Raw genomic sequence first — 12828 nt, forward strand, 5'->3', positions numbered from 1 at the left:
TGTGGTTTCTATGGAAAGTTTTGACTTTAAATATAATCTTCAGGAAACTTGGAGAAATCGTTATGCTGAAGTAATGACATTTCCACAGAAGAATGTTATTTCTTAATGTTCTCTGAACTATTTAAGAACATTCCCAATGTCAAACCAGTTGGAGGACGTTCCTAGAACACTACCAAACATTACATGAAATGTAACCATGTTTGAACTTTTAGTAAACATTCTGTTAAAGTAATGAAATACCAAGAAAATAACTTAAATGTACTGACAATGTTCCAAAGCCAAGCAACTATCCTGAACCATTCCCAGAACATTGTGGATGGTTGTATGCAAAATAACCATAGGACAACAGCGCTCTCACCAATCTCAAGAAACATATGGTTCTCAGAATGTTATGTGCTGTCTGGGGTTGTCACGCCCTGACCATTGAGAGCTTTAATTCTCTATGTTGGTTAGGTCGGGGTGTGATTTAAGGGTGGGTTATCTAGGTGATTTCTATTTCTATGTTGGCCTAGTATGGTTCCCAATCAGAGGCAGCTGTCTCTGATTGGGGATCATATGTAGGTAGCCATTTTCCCATTGTGCTTTGTGGGATCTTGCCTGTGAGCATTATAGTAGCTTCACGTTTCGTTTGTTCGTTTTGTTCTTTAAAGTTTTCTATTTCAAAATAAAGGATGGAAACATACCACGCTGCATCTTGGTCCACTCCTTATAACGATCGTGACAGCGGTATGTGTGTGCAATATGCTATAACTTTGTTTGTACTTGTATTATAAAGCTGTAGGTCAACTGTTCTCTGCTAGAAGTGGCTTTGAGCAATGCCCTGTAGGAGAGGCTGAACTGCACTCTTAGAAAAAAGGTCCTATCTACAACCTAAAAAGGTTCCTCGTCTGTCCCCAAAGGAGAACCCTTTAAAGAACCCTTTTTGGTTCCAGATGGAACCTTTTTGGTTCCAGATGGAACCTTTTTGGTTCCAGATGGAACCTTTTTGGTTCCAGATGGAACCTTTTTGGTTCCAGATGGAACCTTTTGGGTTCCAGATGGAACCTTTTTGGTTCCATGTAGAACCTTTTACACAGAGGGTTCTAAATGGAACCCAAAAGAGTTCTACCTGGAAACAAAAATGGGGACAGAACCCTTTTGGAAACCTTTTTTCTAAGAGTGTATAGAACCACTTGTACCACACTTTATGAGAGGATATTTAATGTCAGGGGATGAAGCGATCAACCCAGTAAAAATGGATGCTTCCTGAAGACAGAACAGAAATGTCAAGGATGGTGTCAAGGAGAGCTGGCACAGCAGAAAGAGCTCATCAACATACCACTGAATGACTCTGCTGAAGCATTCTGCCAGGTAGGCACAGATAGAACAATGTTCAGACAAACTTTATGTGTAGGAAATACTGGTTATGTTTGAAAACAAGTGCAAAACGTGTCTCTCATGAGCAGAAATCTCATATCTGATCTCTTATGTGAGCACTAAATTGCAGGGAGATTGTATTTCATTAAAAAAATACAATAAAAGCCAGGCTTTCAGGGATCAAGAGCGTATAGTATTTCAAGACATCAAAGGAAAGCAATCATATCACCGTGATGCTACAATGTATGACACAGTCGTCTCAGCTCTATCAAATCAGCAGTGGAACACATTACTTAAATGCAGAGCCTTATTCACAATCAATGGCATGTAAAGCTCTAAATGCAGCACAGGTAATCCTTATCACAAGCATCAACTACAGTAGCCTACCATACGCTACACTCTTAGAGAAAAAAAAGGTGCTATCTAAAACCTAAAAGGGTTTTTCGGCTGTCCCCATAGTATAACCCTTTGAAGAACCCTTTTTGGTTCCAGGTAGAACCCTTTTTGGTTCCAGGTAGGACCCCTTTTGGTTCCTTGTAGAAGCTTCTACACAGAGGATTCTACATGGAACTACATGGAATTTATATTGAACTGTAGCTTTGAAAATGAAAGGATAAATGTAGACTATCTCTTATTGAATGTCTCCTGACAATGTCTAGGTGGCAAGTTGTTGTTTAGGTGTTTGTGTAAAATGTGAGAAATATGATATTTTATTCCCATGGAGTAAGCTTATTAGCTAGATTTGAAACATAGAATCTTTACAAATATATAACCACTCTCCAGTGCACGGTATGAGGTTAAGGGATAAAGTTCATGTTGATTTGGTGGATAAAACTAAAGACCAGTAAAGATCGCTGTCATATAATATCAATGTTAACATAGCTTTTAAATCGAATATGATATGTCTATTGAGCCTCTCCTTTAGAGTTTAGGCCCCTTTAAAAGATTCATCAAATATTTATCCAACCTCTTAGAGTGCTGTGCATTGCAGTTGTATGTGTCGATGGAGTTAAAATTAATAAGAAAGATGAGGGTGAGTGACAGGCAGAGTCATTTGGTTCTGTATGTGATGTCTATTACCTGCTGATGGGACAAACAGCTCATTTGACTTTCTGTTGACACATAATTCTCAGATCTATGTCTGCCATGACTGCCATGTTTGGGAGCCCAATGAGACCAGGGTCTCATTTTTGAAGGTGCCCCGAGGACAACAAATTCAACTAATTAAGCACAAACATTCCAATAAATAAATAATTCAAAACTACAGGTTACAATAAAGAAAAACTACAATTTCAATAACAGAATAAATGTTAACATTTAATCAAAACAAATGAAATTGTCATTTAACAAGTTCAGCATTAGACTCCCAAACTGCCCTAGTGCCACTAGGGAAACAAGACACAGGGAGTTCTGCAGGTTATTCAAAAAATGGTGGGCATTAAAACTGAAGGTGGATTTACCTAATTCGTTGGAGACACTAGGAACCTCAAGAGTTAACCAATGTGATATAGGGGACTAATGAGGACCAGCCAACCATTTGATACAGGACACAGTCACACAGTAATGTGGAATAAGTCAAGGGGTATGAATATTTTCTAAAGGCTCTGGTTGTTGTTCATCGGAAAAATTATTGCGAGAATTAGAGAACAAGCTATATTTACATTGCGTTCGGAAAGTATTCAGACCCCTTGACTTTTTCCACATTTATCAACTTTACAGCCTTATTCTAATATTGACAAATTGCTTTCTCATCAATTTATGCACAATAGCCCATAATGACAAAGCAAAAACAGGTTTTTAGAAATCTTTGAAAATTGAAATGCTTACCTGTATAGTAGAGTCTAGCTAGCTAGCTAAACAATGAACAATAATCTCAACTGCATGAATCTGCAGGTAGCTAACCAACCAGGTTCAATGTTAGCTAGCTAACATTAGGCTATAACTAGCTAAGCAAATGGCTCTGAGATCCAAATAATATTACTACACAGATCATACACGTAACGTTAGCTAGCAAGTCAGACAGTTAACGTTAGCTAGCCAACAGTACACTTTAACTTGAAATGAAAACGACTTTCTGACAAAATTAGAATGTGTAATATCTGAAAATGTAGCTAGCAAGACTATCTTACCCGTATACATGGATGGACGCTTCTCCCTCTCTGTCACGGATGCCATGGTTGCCCTTAGTTTGAAGATGTAATCCGAAGACAGGTGTTTTCTCCATCTCCTTAGCTATCATACTGTAATTCCACCTATTTCAAAACTCGGTCCTCCAGAAAGTGGAGAGCAACCCTTATGCAGTTCTACTATGCAATATATTTAGAAAAAAGCTGAATTAGACAGGATTATCTATACATACTGACCAGCTCAAATAGACAGAAACGTGCTACATGGCAGACCAATTATCTCAGCCAATCATGGCTAGCGGGAAGGTTGCTGGCTTTTTCTGTGGTAAACTAACTAGGCTTGAAATTTAACAATAGTATTCATATTTACAGATTGCATACACGTTTGTTATGAAGGCACATGAAAGTTCACATGTTCCAGAAGGCATTTTGATTAAATAACTAAGTCTGCGTTCAAATGGCTCTCCTGTGAAGTAGTGACGAGTGACATACGCCTAGTTTCCTGAAACGAGTCAGAAGTCTGTGTACATGACAAATAAACTTTGATTTGTTTTGATTATGTCTAGGTCTAAAACCAGATTGGTGCACATTAAGAATAGAGTGAGAAGTAAACAAGTTCTTAGCTGTGAGTTGGTCAGGGATTCTAAAACTTTTGAAAAGCAGGATAATTTGTCAACTGGACCTAAGTAACCTAAGTCAGGAGGATCTCCTCTATGTAGGGGAGGACATGTACCAGTTTCCAGATCTTAGGGAAAACAGCAGAAACAATAGTCAAGTAAAAAATATAGGATAATGGTTCTGCAATAAGTGGGGCAGAGAGCTGCAGTAAGAAGCATTGGTGGAAAAAGTACTCAATTGTCATACTTGAGTAAAAGTAAAGATACCTTTAATAGAAAATGACTCAAGTAAAAGGGAAAGTTACCCAGTAAAATACTACTTGAGTAAAAGTCTAAAAGTATTTTGTTTTAAATATAGGTAAGTATCAAAAGTAAATGTAATTGCTAAAATATACTTAAGTATCAAAAGTATAATTCATTTCTTATATCAAGCCAACCAGACGGCACAATTTTCTAGTTTTTTTTATTTATGGGAAGCCAAGGGCACACTCCACACTCAGACATTATTTACAAATAAAGCGTTTGTCTTTAGTGAGTCCACCAGATCAGAGGGAGTGGGGATGACCAGGGATGTTCTCTTGATAAGTGTGTGAATTGGACCATTTCCCTCTGCTGCTAAGCATTCCAAATGTAACGAGCACTATTGGGTGTAAAAATGTATGGAGTAAAAAGTACATTATTTTATTTTGGAATAAGGTGAAGTCAAAGTAAAAGTTGTCAAAAAATATAAATGGTAAAGTACAGTCAAACAAATACTTCAGTAGTACTTTAAAGTATTATTACTTAAGTACTTTACACCACTGGTAAGAAGAGATCAAGTGAATCAGCCCCTATGGATTTTTTTTTATGTCAAACTTTGGCAAGGCACTTAATACATTATAGAAATCAAATGCTTGAAATGAAAATAAAGTATGCAAGTCTTTTAGAGCGTAATTTTCTTCAATCTGTTCTGAGGTGACTAAAGGACTCCCTCTAGTGGAATGACCTGCATTTTTTAAAACTTTCCTTTCAAATGGGTGGCCAGCTGAAGCAAAATCGTAAAAAAGAAAAACAGTCAATTAAAATGTTGTCTAGTATGGGACCAGAGGCTGTCAAAACCTGCTGGAGCAACGAGGGGGTGGAGTTGTTTAAAAGATTCCAGAAGTTATCTGGATTACCACCACTCTCAGATACACAATTCAAGAAATATGTTGATTTTGCTTTTCTAACCAGAGAGAGACATCTATTTCTGAAATATCTGAAGGACTGCCAATCAGACATAGAATCAGTCAGTCTAGCCTTTAGCCCAAGCTAAATTTTAGCCCAAGATAAATGTATTTATTGTAATTTCTCAGACAATTCATGCGTAAACCAAGAATTATATATTTTACCCTGTGAGTGACGTGTTAGTGTATCAAGTGCTTAATTTATAAATCGGGAGGTGCCGGAACAAAAAGTGAGGGAGAGTGGGGCTAGAGAATTAATGAAGAGGCAACTCAAATGAAATTTGGTAAATTAAGCACTGAGTGTGTCTTTGACATAGTGTGTTCTGATTTATATAACTTTTTTTCCAGATGCTAAAAGCTCTTACATAGTAAGAGGGAAATTCACCTCATCCAAGGAAGATGTTGTGACTGATTGTTTGCATGGTGTCGTGACCTTGGTTTTCTATTCATTCATGTGAAGATTGTTATATTATCAAATACATTCTCTGTGTCATTATCATTACGTGATTAAACTAATCATGAAAACATGAATTAACTAGGAAGTTGGGGCACCACTGGAAAATGTTGTTTAAAGAGTTTCTATTTCCCGAATTTAACTCTTCAGATATTTTCGTATCTTAGCGATTACGGTCACTCATCAATCAATGTATTATTACCTCATCAGTCATATTCTGAATGTCGCAAATCCTTGGATATCTACACAAACCCTAGCACAAATTATGAATCAGCGATATACAAATTGGCTTAATTATTTACTTACTACCTAACTAAATCACACAGAATTACATAAACACACACACAATAGGTCATACATTGGTTACTAACATACTAACGTCCTTAGGGGATGAACCCAATATGACAGCTTGGTAGACAAAGGAAAGGGGTGGGGACAGCTCAAGAGCAGGAAAGGCAGAGTGGACCCACGTACATACAGTTAATAACCACACTCATGGAAATGCTACCCCTTTTGCACATGAACAGCCGCTCAATGGAAAATAAATAGCAATTTACATATTTATGAGTGTACGCCTTTGTTGTCCCTCTCTGTAATCGCCGGTCCGTCTGTATGATAAAGTCAACAGAAAGTCTCCGGTTGCATTCCCCAGAAGTCACAAGGTATTTCGTACCAATGATCATTTGACAAGGAAATATTCTCCAGAATGGATCTTTCAGAGTACCATTCGGTCGTTTGATCGGTGGTGTTTACCAGACTAAAGTACTTAAACAGCTGCAGACTGAATAATTGGTCTTTAGTTTGTACATTTCATAACCATTTCAGCATGGGGGTGATCCCCACGTTATCTGGTCTTGTCCTTTGGTAGAGTTATAGTTTAAACCATTTTGCAACATCCGACTCACGCCTTAGTCTGCTTGGTCTATAGAGGGGTAGATTTCTCAACCATTTGTAACGTCTTGTAACGCTCTGGGCGTAGTGGGTGCGAGGTCAGGCGCAGGAAGAAGAGAGTACAGGGTAGTGCTTTTAATTGCACACACGGCGAACAGAAGCCACCCCACGAAACACAGGGCACACACAAAACAAATGCTCCAAACACGGGGAATCAAACAGTCCGGAGAAAAGCCCACGAACGAAAACACGTCAACCTCAAACATGAACAGTAGCAACACAACACTGGCTAACATAGCCCGACTAATCAGAGTACACACAAAACAGGTGAAACCAATAAACAGAAAGGGGAAAAGGGATCAATGGCAGCTAGTAGACCGGTGACGACGACCGCCACCCAAACAGGAAGGGGAGCCACCTTCGGTAGGAGTCGTGACACGTATTCAGCTGGCGCTGCACGTAACTGGTCTTTATTTGAATTGCCAACCATTTCAACATCTAGCTACTGCTCCATGCTCTCTGGTCTAATTAATATTTTGTTGGAAGGTTTTATACTGGAGTAGAAAAGGGGGGCGTTCCATGACACCGTGTAATGTCTGTGCTCACGGGGGATTGGCCACTGACTTGGTTAAGACTTCTGACAACTGGGAAATAAATACATTAAGAGATACCATTACGTTGTCCTACCTTTAGTTACATCACAAATTATTAACAAATTCGACACGATTGTTCTTTGGTTTCCCACTGAGCACCCAACTGTCTGGATTTACAGAAATACTATTTCATCATTCAACCTTTTGATGTTAAAGTTTGGCCAAGTCACTCTCTGTGTCCCACAGTCACACATTCCAATCTCAATACTACAGAGCCCAGAATCAGAGTATTTACGCTAGCCATGAAGCGGCCCACTCCACCTCTGAGGGAGAAAAAGGGGCTGTAGAGCGGACCCACTATAACCTGATCCTTCAGGTCTTCACAGGAGAGTCATGACAATGGTCTGTCTAAAGCTGTTCCTCTCCCAGTTGAATTAGGCAGATTGAGAAGAGATGCAGGATGGTGAGAATGGAAGACAAAAAACATTCAATATTAATCCTAATTTTACTTATGCAGGAAAATAAAAGTAAAGCATGTGATATATCAGAAATTGTGTATTATAATTACTGTCAATTGACTGCATTGTTTGAATGGAATGTTGGCATATTGGTAGTTAATTATAAATATTATTGGAATCATTACTCTACAACTGTCTGGCTAGCTAGCTAAAACAGCATGTGTGATGTTTGTGATCATATGACAGATTACCCCAGCAGTCGGATGAACTACTGATGTCTCACATTCTTTATCTCTGTTCCATAGACTGATTTACCTAGTTTTAATCTTCAGAATTGTTCCCATTTAGGGATTTACAGTGTTCTCTGTAATCTGTGAGATGTTAGCAGGCAGCAAAGAGCAAATGCCATCCTGCCAATAGATGCAGTCAGAGTGGTTGCTGTGTTGTTCTTAAATGATGCAGACAATCATCAATAGGGAATATGGATGTCCCTAGATGACGCAAGCCAGCAGATGCTCTTTGCTAGCCTACACACAACGTATAAAAATATCAATTTGCATGATTTAGGCTGCATTACACTTTAAACTAAATTGTTTCCCATTCACAGCTCGACTGACTGGCCCCTTACTGAAATGCTTTTATCACTGTGGTAGTTTGGGGTATTTATTTTGAAGTAAGCTGATCCAATTGCCTGGAATCCAAATTGGTTGCTCTACAGTACATTTCATTGTTGTTTGAAGTGAAACAATGGAGAGCACAGCACATTGTTCAGTCTGGTTCAGTCAGGCTAACAATCCAACCCCATTTTCCTCACAGTAAAGCTGTATTGTAGAGTCCTTCAGTTTTCATGCAGCTCTATTTATATTGGCCCCTTCTTCTTTATACACCTGTGAGATTTTAAACTCACCATGAAATGTTTTGGTCCAGTTCACTATCATTCATTGCTTATGTTGATGTTTGAGAGAGCAGAATACTGCATGTCCGAGCTCATGGAATACAGGGACCCCTGGAGGTATTCAGATATATTGCAACCCTCCCTTTTCACTTCAGCACCTTGCACAGAAATCATCAAGCAACTCAAAATATCAGAACAGATCAGGGAAATGTAATGTGAACCATTGAAAAACAGAGTGAGTGAGTCATGAGTGAGTGACAGAGAGAGAGAGAGAGAGAGATAAGAATAGAGACAGAGAGAGACAAACAAGTCACACAAACATAATTATTTCCAGCATCCAGATGACATCTCTTGAGGATTGCAGTGTCAATCCCTTCTGAGCCCTGCTCTTTCCCCTGGGGAGCCAATATGGCTGCTGCGTGACAGAGGCTCTACCTCAGTGAAGCCATTAGAGCTGCGACTGGGACACCAGTGTTGCAATGCCATGGAGAGTTAATCCCCAAAGACAACATCAGCATTCAATTGGCTATGGAGAAGGGAAGACAAAAAACATTACATTTAAATCAACATTAATCCTAATTTTAATTATGCAGGAAAACAAAAGTAAGGCATGTGATATATCAGAATAAACCATACAGTGCAGATATTAACAGCATGCTATTGTTGAATACTTTCTCTATTCAGTCTTATTAAGGACACAACTGTGTTTTTTTTTGTCTATATCAAATAATGTTATTTTAAGAAGTTACAAGAAGGCATAGAAAGATTTTACACAATGTGACATTTTGGAGAGGTTTGACCTCCCCCCTTCTTAGTGCAGAATGTTAGGTGAGCTAAGGCTAAGCAGGGCCACACGAGTTGACTATACAACCTACATTTAATTAGAAGAGCCTCAACCTTCTAATATAACCAATTCAGTTTTACAGGGCTATTGGATGATTGTTTTTGCGAGAAAAAAAAATAGGCACTTTATGTATCTATTCCAAATTCTTATGACTTCTTTCAATGGGGGGACTATTGCTACGTTCACGTGCTAGCCGGAAATAGGAAACTCTGACATTTCCGACTTGGGAACTGGTTGTAGTTATACACGTGCTGTGTTCAACCAGTTAGCACGACGAACATTTAGTACACCTGGCCACAGACTGAATCCAAACATAACACTACTGATTTTATGTGCATTTAACATTTACTGTACTTTTTGCCGCATTTGTTCATAACGAAATGTGAAAATACTCTGGATACATTCACTAACCTCATAAGACTATTCCTGGAAAATGTGAGGAAGGTGCAACATAAGATTTTTTTATTTTTTACAAGGGTTTGAGTGAGAGGACTAACTGGTGTCTAGTGGCCACACACCTCTCCAAAGCGTGCACAGTTCCTAAGCATTTCACTGCACTTATATGATTCAAAGAAAAGTCTTCAACTACAAGGTACTCTCCTAGCTGTTCCCTGTGCCATGAGGAACTAGAGCAAGCACACATGTAGTTGTTTCATTTGTAACACATCCCTGCATCCCCACCATCACACAATTAGGCCAGCCTACTGTTGTTGTTTACGCAATCCAAAAACGGTCCATTATAAATCGCAATCTAGGTCAGGTGAGCATGGTTTGAAAGCTAATATTGCCAACATGACTAGGTAAGTTACAAAATATTATCTTAGTGTTAGGCTTTCAGAAGGCAATTCAGAGAAACAAGCTAGGTTTCCATCCAATTGGCAACAGATTTTCATGCAATTATTATAAAATCTGCATAAAAACAATGTGATCAACACCTCCAGAGATGTGTTCCCATCAAATTGACTTGCTGCAGATAAAAGGCTGTGCTTGATGACGTAGTGCACATAAAACAGCGGTTAAATTCCCATGTTCAGAATAAAAAATACAAGTTAAATGGGTTTCCATTTAACTGGTTTTCTCACCAAAAATGTTGCGTTAAATAGCGAGTGTGCCCACTGGTATTGGCACATGAGTTCTAGCCAAAAGCCCCACAGGGGTTCCCAAACGTTACCACTCAGGCTCCCCTTCCAGCGCGTGTGTGCCACGTCTATTTCAATGGGCACAAGCACTGTTAATGACCCAAACTGTTCACACCCCTTTTGTTGGTGGAGAGAACATTTAGCAGTTTTAAAGCTAATTTTATTGAAATGCTATACATTTTGCCATGTCTAATGTGTATTCATGCGATATTTGAGTGACTCACACATTACAACAAAGTCTATAGGCTAAAAACGTTAGCTGACATGAGCTAGTTGATCAGGACAAACTGGGACCCCGTGCCACCCCTAGTTTGGGAACCACTGGGCTAGAGCGCAGGTATAGGCAGGCTACACATGATGACATTATTATTATGGACAAAAGAGCTACATTGTTTTTATTTGTCAAACGGGCAGACAAGCATCAATTATCATGTCACCAGAATAAGACCCTCGATATTTATTGGAAAGGAGCATCAAGCCCTGTGATGTTCATCATAATTTATTTCATCTGTAGCCTAATAAACTGCATGAATTTCCCGACGAGTCGTAGTGTGAGGACCACACAACATGTTTACTTCGATATGATGGTTAGCCTATTATATCAATGTTTGCAAATGAAAGCCTATTATATCAATGTTTGCAAATAAAAGCCTATTATATCAATGTTTGCACATAAAAGCGTTTCTACTGAAATTTTTCGCATAATTAATTTTACTGACACAAAAAGATCCCACCTTGTCTAGCGAATGTTCTGTTTCCATCTGGCCTATTCATGACATTTTTCATATGACACATACTTTACTGGCATAAAAAGGTTGAATCGAAACCTCGTTACAGATCGTCATTTTGGTGCACATAGAAAGGAGTCATGAGTGCATTCAGGTGCATGTGCCCCAGCAAATTTTCTTCACAATAAACAAACAGGTTCATTCTGTTCAGATCAACCCAGGGCATGAGCCATGTCATCTTGTAACTGTAGTACTGTACATCAAACATAGTGATCATAAATGTGGACACTGTATGACATGAGTTTTATGATTAGGAAATGTGACGTTCAAGTGCACATTTGGAATCACGGATGTTTGGCTTGCTCGTATGACAAGCAAGCCAAACATGTATAAGCTGAAGACCAGAGGAGAAATGGAAGTGAACGAGGGTGAAGTATTGGAGGTGGTAGGTGTAGTAAAGGTATGCACCGAGGATCAGGATGAAGAAGAGTCTGACAGTAGGAGTGAAGTTTATGGAAAAAGTGGACTCTTGCCTTTTGGCTGATCCATTTGTGGTTTCATGATGGCTGAAAAAACAGTTGGGTCATGTGGAATCGGTGAGGGTAACCAGAAGTGGTCTAGTGATAATTGTTTGTGTTTCTGTTGGTCAGATGGAGAATGCACTCGAAGTAAAACTAATCGGGGCAAGAAAAGTGAATTGTTTTGTTCTCAAAAAAAGGGCACAAATAAAAGGAGTGATAACTGGGGTAGCAGTAGATATAAACGTTGACCAGCTGACGGCAAAGATTCCCGGTGTATGTGATGCTCATCGTTTGATGCGACGCAGACAAAAGTCTGTTCTTTTGAGTTTTGAAGTTGAGTCTTTGCATGACAAAGTGAAGGATATAAAAGTTAGGATATATAATTTATCCTGTACGAGCGTATGTGCCGAATACATTAAGATGTTACAGGTCTCAAGCTTATGGGCATGTGGCAGCAGTGTGTAGGAGGGAGTGTCCAAGGTGTGAGAAATGTGCAGAAGGGCATGAGACAAAGGAATGTGTAGTATTGGGGAAAGTAGTGGAATGTGTTAATTGTAGGGGTTGCTCATGGAGCTGGGGATCAGAAATATCCTGTGCGAGAGAGGCAGGTTGAGGTTTCCAGGGTTAGAGTAGAGCAGAAGTTGTCATATGCTGAGGCAGTGAAGAAAGTATAGGAAGATGGGTTAAGGGGGAGGAGTGGTGAGAGTATTAGAGATATACCAGTACAGAGGGATAGGCCAAAAAGTCAAATAAGTTTCAGCAAGACTGTTTTTTTTAGTGTTTATAGCAATGGTTATTAATTGTTCTGCAGGGATGGAACGGAAGCCTTTAAAAATTGATGTTATGGTGGCAGCTGCAGAGAGGTATTTGGGTGTGTGAGACTTGACAGCAGAAGAGTTACAGGATGTGTTAAGTGGTGATGTCCCATCCTTTCAGGGTGATGGCATGAGGTAGGAATAAATACATTTAATTAGTGGAGTAGGGGGGGTGTTAATTTTATT

This window comes from Oncorhynchus mykiss, chromosome 2, assembly GCF_013265735.2.
Source record: "Oncorhynchus mykiss isolate Arlee chromosome 2, USDA_OmykA_1.1, whole genome shotgun sequence".
Classification (NCBI taxonomy): Eukaryota; Metazoa; Chordata; class Actinopteri; order Salmoniformes; family Salmonidae; genus Oncorhynchus; species Oncorhynchus mykiss.